We start from the raw sequence: 9,320 nt of genomic DNA on the forward strand, positions 1-9,320 counted from the left end.
CCCCGGCACATTTGAAAGGCTGCACTGCACGGTACAATATAATGCAGGATCATACTTATGCCGAGCCACAGGAGAAGGAATCCTCGTCGCCAAAAAGCAAAAATTTAATTTATCGGGATGTAAATAAATATCGGGATAGCTTTTCCCAGGTGGAAAGAGCTAATGAAGGAGAAAGACTTTGAAAAGGACGCTGAAGGTGCCTGCTTTCTTCTCGACAGGTAAGTCAAAGTTACGGTTTAAATTACAAGCTTTTTTTCATTGCTTGGTTGTGTAAATCATTATATAGGCAGCATAACAGTAAAACATGTACAGGTAAACTCGATGAAGTGCTATTGGAAGACATGTTGTCATAGATTCTTGACACATAACAGCTACCGCAGTTGCAACACGCATTTGAAAAAGCAAGGCGCTAGAGAGCACTATTCGTTTAAATGCAAAATAGAATTTCACCGCTAGATGGGAGAAATTCCTACACAGCGTACCTTTAAGGATAGGGTCTTTAACAAAAAAAGCCTCCAAAATATAAAATACTCTATCAAGTCTAAATATGAAAATAAAAAGTCGCTTGTTTAAAGCAAACAGAAATTGCTTGAAAAGTGTAAAACAATAAAACCATAACCTCTAATTTGATATTAAATGCTGAACCATAAAGGAATAAAGTAACTATAATATCAGATAATATCTATAATCATCAGATGCTGAAGACAGAAGTTAATAATCCAGCCGTTGTCTAATCTGATTGGACATGGGAAAATTGGGCTAGTTTTTATTCCATTTGGGCGGGTTTTGAGTTGTCATTGGGCTGGAAATATTTCTGGGACCTGGCAACCCTGGCTTTATGGAAGTTTGAATCGTTCAAGTCACACACACACACACACAAGTGCAGCGATGGAGCGCGTGAACACGAGCAGTGTGAGAGGATTCCTGAGATCTTGCGACGATCTGACTGAGAAGAGTCGATGTTTAATACAGAAGAAACTCATCAAGAAGTACTTGAGCAGGTGATATTATGCGCTTGTGATTTATGTGTGGATTAAAGAATCAAATAAAAAAGTCCGCACACTTCTTTATTTTGTCTATATCATTTAGTTGTCCTGCGCCCAATCTGGGTGTTTGGGATGTGCACACCATTTTTGTAATTTTGGATTAAAGAATAGACATTAGTAGAATAGACAAAATCGGCATTTAATGAAGATATATTTTATATTTTTATATCATTGTAGAATGTATTTCTCTCTCACTAGCATATGGACACACAATCCCATGCATGCCAAACTATCATTTGGCATAACTAATCATTATCAATATATTTTTTGATCAAAGAGTTCCAAATGACACTTATTTTTGAGCCCCACACTTTTAAGATCTTTATTTATAATCATTTATATTCTTTTAAAGAACAGAATGTTTTATGTAAGATGATTTTTTATTCTTTTGTTTATCTAAAACTGAAAGAATTGGTTTCAGTAAGATGTTATTTTATATTATTGTATATTATATTATTTGTGTGAAATATACATTATTTTAAAAAATCTCTGTTTCTCACTATCACTGTGCTCTGGAATGTGGAGGAGCAGAAGGAGGGGGATGTCAGAATGCGGAGGGCGCGCGCACCACTCAGGCCGGGGCTGTGCTGGAGAGGCGCTTCAGTAAAAACTCTGTGATCTATTGTGACTCCATTTTATTTAAACTTTTTGAGTGAGGTTTTAGTAAGATCTTTATAAACATTTCATTTATATTGTTTTAAAAGAACTGAATGGCTTTTCAACCTTAGTGAAATGAGCATGAGAACAGTATGTTTTTCAACTTTAGTTTAATTGGCACGATAATTATTAAGGATATGATGTGTTTTGTATGACATTGTTTAATCACAGTGTCTGAACAACACGTTTCAGATGTCAGAACTCAAATGCGAAGGGTGGCAGGGGGAAATCCCGTGACACAGATGGTCACATCTCCTCTGATGTCTGATCTCCACACACACACGCTTTAAGAGACTCATTGCAATTTTTTGTGACTCTTATTTTATTTAAACTTTTGGTGTGAGGTTTTAGTAAGCTATTTTATAAACATTTCATTTATATTGTTTTAAAAGAACTGAATGGCTTTTCAACATTTGTGTGAGATAAACTTCCACAGTTTTTTCCTTATCAGTTTTCACAGTACAGCCCGGATACGCTCAGGAATATGTAGGGAGGAGAATCCTGTGACACCAACTTCAAAAACACACACTAACTGTTATATTATTATAACAGTGTCTTCAAAAACACACACACTAACTGTCATGTTCAAAAGGCTTCAATAGGCATCAAACAATCAGACTTTCTGTCAAATACCATGACATAATTATTTTATAACAGTGTCTTCAGAACCTTCTGTCAGTATCAAAAGACATCAATCGTTTTCAAACTAGCTGTCATAGCCATGACATAATTATTAAAACACTTTCTGTCAATATCAAATGGCATCAAAAGACTTCAAAACCCCAAACTAGCTGTCAATAACTACATGATCAAGGGTTAGGAGGGTCAATAGGTCAAAACTAGCTGTCAAACCCCTTTGATCCTTTGATCTCCTTTGATCTCATCTGATCTTCTTTGATCCCTTTGATCCTATACCAAAAGGGGCGGGTACCTGTCACCGGAAGGGGCGGGGCACCTGTCAATCAATCATTTTTTGACAGGTGGTCCATCATATCAACTACTTACGCGTTTGTATCTCATAATCCAACAATGAACAAAACAATAGTCACAAAATGGCCGCCGCTGCGTTTCGTGCGCATCGAAACTAGTCTAGTGTAATCGATCTAATCTAACGGTTGAGTTTAGCTGACCAAGTCAATAGTGGAATAAAAAACAACACAAAAAACAACGATTTACTTCACAATGTCGTCTTACATTTTAAATGCGCAAGCCCTTTAAATTCGAGTGGATTCTGATTGGCTGTCAGTGTTTTGATCGTTCGACAGCTGAAAGCGATATGGTTCCTCATATCCGTATCGTTATAGTTGTGGCGTGAACTCTGCTATTCTTTAATACGGAGAACGGTTCTTAGATCTATATGTTTATCATCATCTTCATAGCTCTCGTCCTGGTGTGAACGTGCCGTAATCCAGAGTCTCACCTCTATCATGTATCTCACCTCATACATCTGTGTTCTCAAATGCAGATGCACGTCTGTGTGAGTTTATCCTTTCAAAACTCAAAAGCTGATAACATATTTGTGCTTCCAAATATAGAGCCGAGATAAGAGCGAGTGCCGGAGCTGCTAGAGTGCCTTATATTCTCATAAGCTTAAAGCTGGACAACAAACACTGAAGCTGTTTTCTGTTTCATTACATCCCAGAATGTGATCCACCTCGTGTAAATATGCTGACACCTGTACCGTGTGCCTGATCTGATGTATGTACAGTGTTGATCTACTATTTTTTTGTATTTATCAATATGATTCTCGATCAAATCTTCCTCCTGAAACACTGACCTGATACTCTTTGTGACTCTTGTGTAATGAAGGAACTTTACGTCTGAAGTAAATCTGTATAATTCCTGCAAATGTGCTCTCATATCAACTCATATCAAATGTGCTCTCATATCAACTTTGCCAGCAGTTGCTTTGTTTTTGCATAAGCTATTTATGATTGCTGAATGAATAATAAAACTTTCATTGTCAATGTCTGTCTCCATCTGTCTCTATTTAAAGGGATAGTTCACACAAAAATGAAGATTGTCATCATTTATTCGCCTTCATGATGCTTTTAAATATACTTTTAAAGGTACACTGTGTAGTTTTTAAGTATTTGATTTGCTAAAATCAATGTCTTTATTCATAAATATGTTCTGATTGGTGTAAAATGACCTCTGCCAATGATCTGACTTATCCTCGTAAGCGAAGAATTTCTTATCTTTATTTACATGGGACGGGTAAGTCCATGGAGGTTTCCATGTTGTTCCGCCATCTTGAAAAACTATAATAGCAGAGAGGGACAAAAAGCACTAGCCTAACTCAACCCGTTTCCACATCGCGTGTTCGTTCAGAGCCGGCGTCATGTGACTGAAACCCGCTGGAACGGACACGGAGTTCAGAGACGCTGGTCACGGCCCCGGCACACTTCATAATGCAGGATCATAGTTACGCCGAGCCACAGGAGAAGGAATCCTCGTCGCCAAAAAAGCCAAAAATTGAACGTAAAAGGAAACGTGACCGGCGTTTAAAAAAAAAGAGGGTTACTGTCGGGATAGCCTTTCCCAGGTGGAAAGAGCTAATGAAGGAGAAAGACGCTGAAGTCGCCTGCTTTCTTCTCGACAGGTAAGTCAATGTTACGGTCTAAATTACAAGCTTTTTTTTCATTGCTCGGTTGTGTACTTTATTATATAGGCAGCATAACAGTAGAACATGTATAGTTAAACTCGACGAAGTGCTATTGGAAGACATGTTGTCATAGCTTCTTGGTACATAATGGCTACCGTAGTTGCAACGTTACGCATTTGAAAAAGTGAGGCGCTAGAGAGCACTATTCGTTTGAATGCAAAATACAATATTACCGCTAGATGGGAGAAATTCTTACACAGTGTTCCTTTAAAATTAAATTACTTACATTTTTTTTTATTAATTTAAAATATTGTTTAATTAAATATATTTATTTTAAATAAAATTATATTAAATTAAGCAAACAATAAAAATTGAGTAAAATAAATAAATAGTTTAAAATATTTTTTAAATAGTTTTGTTTCTGCCTTAAATTATTACATTGTTTAAATTAATACATTTTTAGCTAACTGTGACTTTGTATATGTACATTTCTGAAATGCATAACTTAGACTGTCACCTCTGATAACAGAACACTCTAAATTGTAATGTGGACTCGTGAATTTTCTGTAAAGCTGCTTTTAAACGATGTGTATTGTGAAAAGCGCTGTACAAATAAATACGAATTGAAAAATTTTAATGTGAATAAATAAACACATTTAACCATCATCATGCCCTCAGCAACAGATTCCTACACACATTCCTAATCACCTGATTACTGATCAACACCACCTGCACGCAATCATAACAGTCACCATAAACACCAGCACACCCAGTTCACATTGTCTGGTCTCGTTGTTCTACCCTGAACTTCTACCTGACTATCTATCTATTGCACTACTTACCTGTGACTTACTTACCTGTGCACTACTTACCTGTGCGATACATACCTGTTCACTACTGACCTGTGCGATACTTAGCTGTGACTTACTTACCTGTGCACTACTTACCTGTGACTTACTTACCTGTGACTTACTTACCTGTTACTTACTTACCTGTGCGATACTTACCTGTGACTTACTTACCTGTGACTTACTTACCTGTGCACTACTTACCTGTGACTTACTTACCTGTGCGATACTTACCTGTGCACTACTTACCTGTGACTTACTTACCTGTGCGATACTTACCTGTGCGATACTTACCTGTGCGATACTTACCTGTGCACTACTTACCTGTGCGATACTAACCTGTGCAATACTAGCCTGTGCAATACTAGCCTGTGCAATACTAACCTGTGCAATACTAGCCTGTGCAATACTAGCCTGTGCAATGCTTTCCTGTGCAATACTAACCTGTGCAATACTAACCTGTGCAATACTAGCCTGTGCAATGCTTTCCTGTGCAATACTAACCTGTGCAATACTAACCTGTGCAATACTAGCCTGTGCAATGCTTTCCTGTGCAATACTAACCTGTGCAATACTAGCCTGTGCAATACTAACCTGTGAAATACTAGCCTGTGCAATGCTTTCCTGTGCAATACTAACCTGTGCAATACTAGCCTGTGCAATACTAACCTGTGCAATACTAGCCTGTGCAATACTAACATGTGAAATACTAGCCTGTGCAATGCTTTCCTGTGCAATACTAGCCTGTGCAATGCTTTCCTGTGCAATACTAACCTGTGAAATACTAGCCTGTGCAATACTAACCTGTGCAATGCTTTCCTGTGCAATACTAACCTGTGCAATACTAACCTGTGCAATACTAGCCTGTGCAATGCTTTCCTGTGCAATACTAACCTGTGAAATACTAACCTGTGGAATATTAACCTGTGCAATACTAGCCTGTGCAATGCTTTCCTGTGCAATACTAACCTGTGAAATACTAACCTGTGCAATATTAACCTGTGCAATATTAACCTGTGCAATACTAGCCTGTGCAATACTAACCTGTGCAATACTAACCTGTGCAATGCTTTCCTGTGCAATACTAACCTGTGCAATGCTTTCCTGTGCAATACTAGCCTGTGCAATACTAACATGTGCAATTCAGTCTTCTTTGTGTCTTCATCTGCCAGTCTTCAGTCCTCCAGCCACTTCTCTAAACTGCCTACTAAAGATAAGTCTATTCCTCCACATGCCAGTATCTCCAGAACTGGTGAGTAGAAAGAATATATTATGTAACTCAACAGTTTATTAAAGATAGATGCTTATTAAATTTTAGGGTGGGGGTCCCTTGCATGAGGAGGATCAAGAATATCATGTGAAATATTGATGTTGTTATTATTTTCTCCTATGGTATGTGGTGTGATACTGTCATGGTGTGGTCATGATGCTGATGTCACCTCCTGTTGTCCAGGAGCAGGTGTGTTTCAGGGCGAAGCGTGTGCCTGTCCATCTCCATTTATCAGGTACAGAGAAAGAGACTGTCATCTAGTTACAAATGAAAGACCTAACCATTGTTTTCATTTTGAGAATAGAAATAACCAGACTGTATGTGCAAGACTTGCCCATGTTTATCTATTGAAAGGGGAAGGTTTTTATGAGTATTCCTTGACTGTAGAGCATATTTTATTGGAGTGTCCTGCTTTAATATGATTCTAGGCAACGTTTTTATTCAGAAAACTACATTAATAGACATTTTAGAAAAGTTTCTCCTCGGAAAAAAAGATTTTATATAACTATTTTTATTGTTGTTATCTCTGTTTTATTTGTTTGTAGAGATGATATTGTTAAATGATTGTATACATCTAGTTTAGATTTTGTTATTATGATTATTTAAAGGAATACTCCACCGTCTTTTCATATTAAACTATGTTATTCCCTTAACTAAGACGAGTTGATACATACCTCTCTCGTCTCAGTGCGTGCACTCAATCGCTCTGGCGCGCGGCGAAACTTTGTTCACTCAGTTCATTCAATACGGGCCAAGCAGAGAAGCTACTAAACACCTCCACGTTTTCCCTATTTAAACACAGTTACTCGCGTAGTGTAACTCGACCTAGGACGGTGACACAAAACAAAACATTGCGCTTTTCTAAGCGTGTAAAATGGATAACTATATTGTATGGCGGAATACCATAGCAAGTGCTTATGAGCACTTCGACTTGGCGGGGTGATATCTTCACTCGTGAAAAATCCTCTCACCGGCCCCCGCTCCCTCTGGTGAAGATATTACTCCGCCAAGACGAAGTGCTTACAAGCACTTGCTATGGTATTCCGCCATACAATATAGTTATCCATTTTACACGCTTAGAAAAGCGCAACGTTTTGTTTTGTGTCACCGTCCTAGGTCGAGTTACACTACGCGAGTAACTGTGTTTAAATAGGGAAAACGTGGAGGTGTTTAGTAGCTTCTCTGCTTGGCCCCTATTGAATGAACTGAGTGAACAAAGTTTCGCCGCGCGCCAGAGCGATTGAGTGCACGCACTGAGACGAGAGAGGTATGTATCAACTCGTCTTAGTTAAGGGAATAACATAGTTTAATATGAAAAGACGGTGGAGTATTCCTTTAAACCAGTGGTCTCAAACCGGTTCCACGGAGGGCCTAGTGTATGCAGGTTTTCTCTTTTACCTTGAACCAAACTGATTGAGTAGGTCACTAATTGGTTAAGATCTCCCCTCACCTGGTAGTCTAGGTCTTAATTGGGCACTAATTGAAGGGAAAGACCAAAAACCTGCATACACTAGGCCCTCCGTGGAACCGGTTTGAGAACTCTGCTTTAAACTGTCTTACTCTTGAGTTCGCCATGAATATGTTGCTGATATGTTATTAAATAAATAATAAATATATTAAATTACGAGTATTATAAATTCTCCCTCTTTTACGCAGTATGTTAGACATGAAGGAACTGAAGGTTCTAGAGATTGGCAGAGGAATCAGCCATCATCATCCTTGTCATCAGTTGAGAGATCCTGGTTGGCGTGTGAAGCGGAACATGTGAAGTTAGTGTGACAGATTCATTGAATCAAATGACCTAGAACTCAGCATGTGCTGTTTTTCATCATTTCAACATTTACAGTACAATGTATGACAGTAACACGCATGACAGTAACACGTATGACAGTAACATGTATGAGAGTAACATGTATGTCAGTAACACGTATGACAGTAACACGCATGACAGTAACACATATGACAGTAACACGTATAACAACAACATGTATGACAGTAACACACGGCAGTACAATGTATGACAGTAACACGGATGACAGTAACACATATGACAGTAAAACGCATGACAGTAACACGGATGACAGTGATATGTATGACAGTAACATGCATGACAGTAACACGCATGACAGTAACACATATGACAGTAACACATATGACAGTAACAAGCATGTCAGTAACACGCATGTCAGTAACACGCATGACAGTAACACGCATGTCAGTAACACGCATGACAGTAACACGCATGACAGTACTGACAGTAACACACATGACAGTAACACGCATGACAGTAACACGCATGACAGTAACAAGCATGTCAGTAACACGCATGTCAGTAACACGCATGACAGTAACACGCATGTCAGTAACACGCATGACAGTAACACGCATGACAGTAACACGCATGACAGTAACACGGATGACAGTAACACGCATGACAGTAACACATATGACAGTAACACATATGACAGTAACACATATGACAGTAACACATATGACAGTAACAAGCATGTCAGTAACACGCATGACAGTAACACGCATGACAGTAACACGCATGAGAGTAACACGCATGACAGTAACACATGTCAGTAACACGCATGTCAGTAACACGTATGACAGTAACACGCATGTCAGTAACACGCATGACAGTAACACGCATGACAGTAACACACATGACATTAACACACATGTCAGTAACACGTATGACAGTAACACGCATGACAGTAACACGCATGACAGTAACACGCATGAGAGTAACACGCATGACAGTAACACGCATGACAGTAACACGCATGACAGTAACACGCATGACAGTAACACGCATGACAGTAACACGCACGACAGTAACACGCATGAGAGTAACGCATGACAGTAACACGCATGTCAGTAACACGTAT

At 38.7% G+C, this 9,320-nt stretch overlaps 1 long non-coding RNA gene across 1 annotated transcript; it reads left to right on the top strand.

Annotated features, from left to right (window-relative positions):
• Positions 1-872: 872 nt before the first annotated feature.
• On the top strand, positions 873-3,668 carry LOC307160224. The gene is made up of 3 exons (XR_013821513.1): positions 873-1,001; positions 1,572-1,698; positions 1,896-3,668. It is a non-coding gene; the product is annotated as an uncharacterized lncRNA (long non-coding RNA).
• Positions 3,669-9,320: the final 5,652 nt, after the last annotated feature.

This window comes from Squalius cephalus, assembly GCF_949319135.1.
Source record: "Squalius cephalus genome assembly, chromosome: 6".
NCBI lineage: Eukaryota > Metazoa > Chordata > Actinopteri > Cypriniformes > Leuciscidae > Squalius > Squalius cephalus.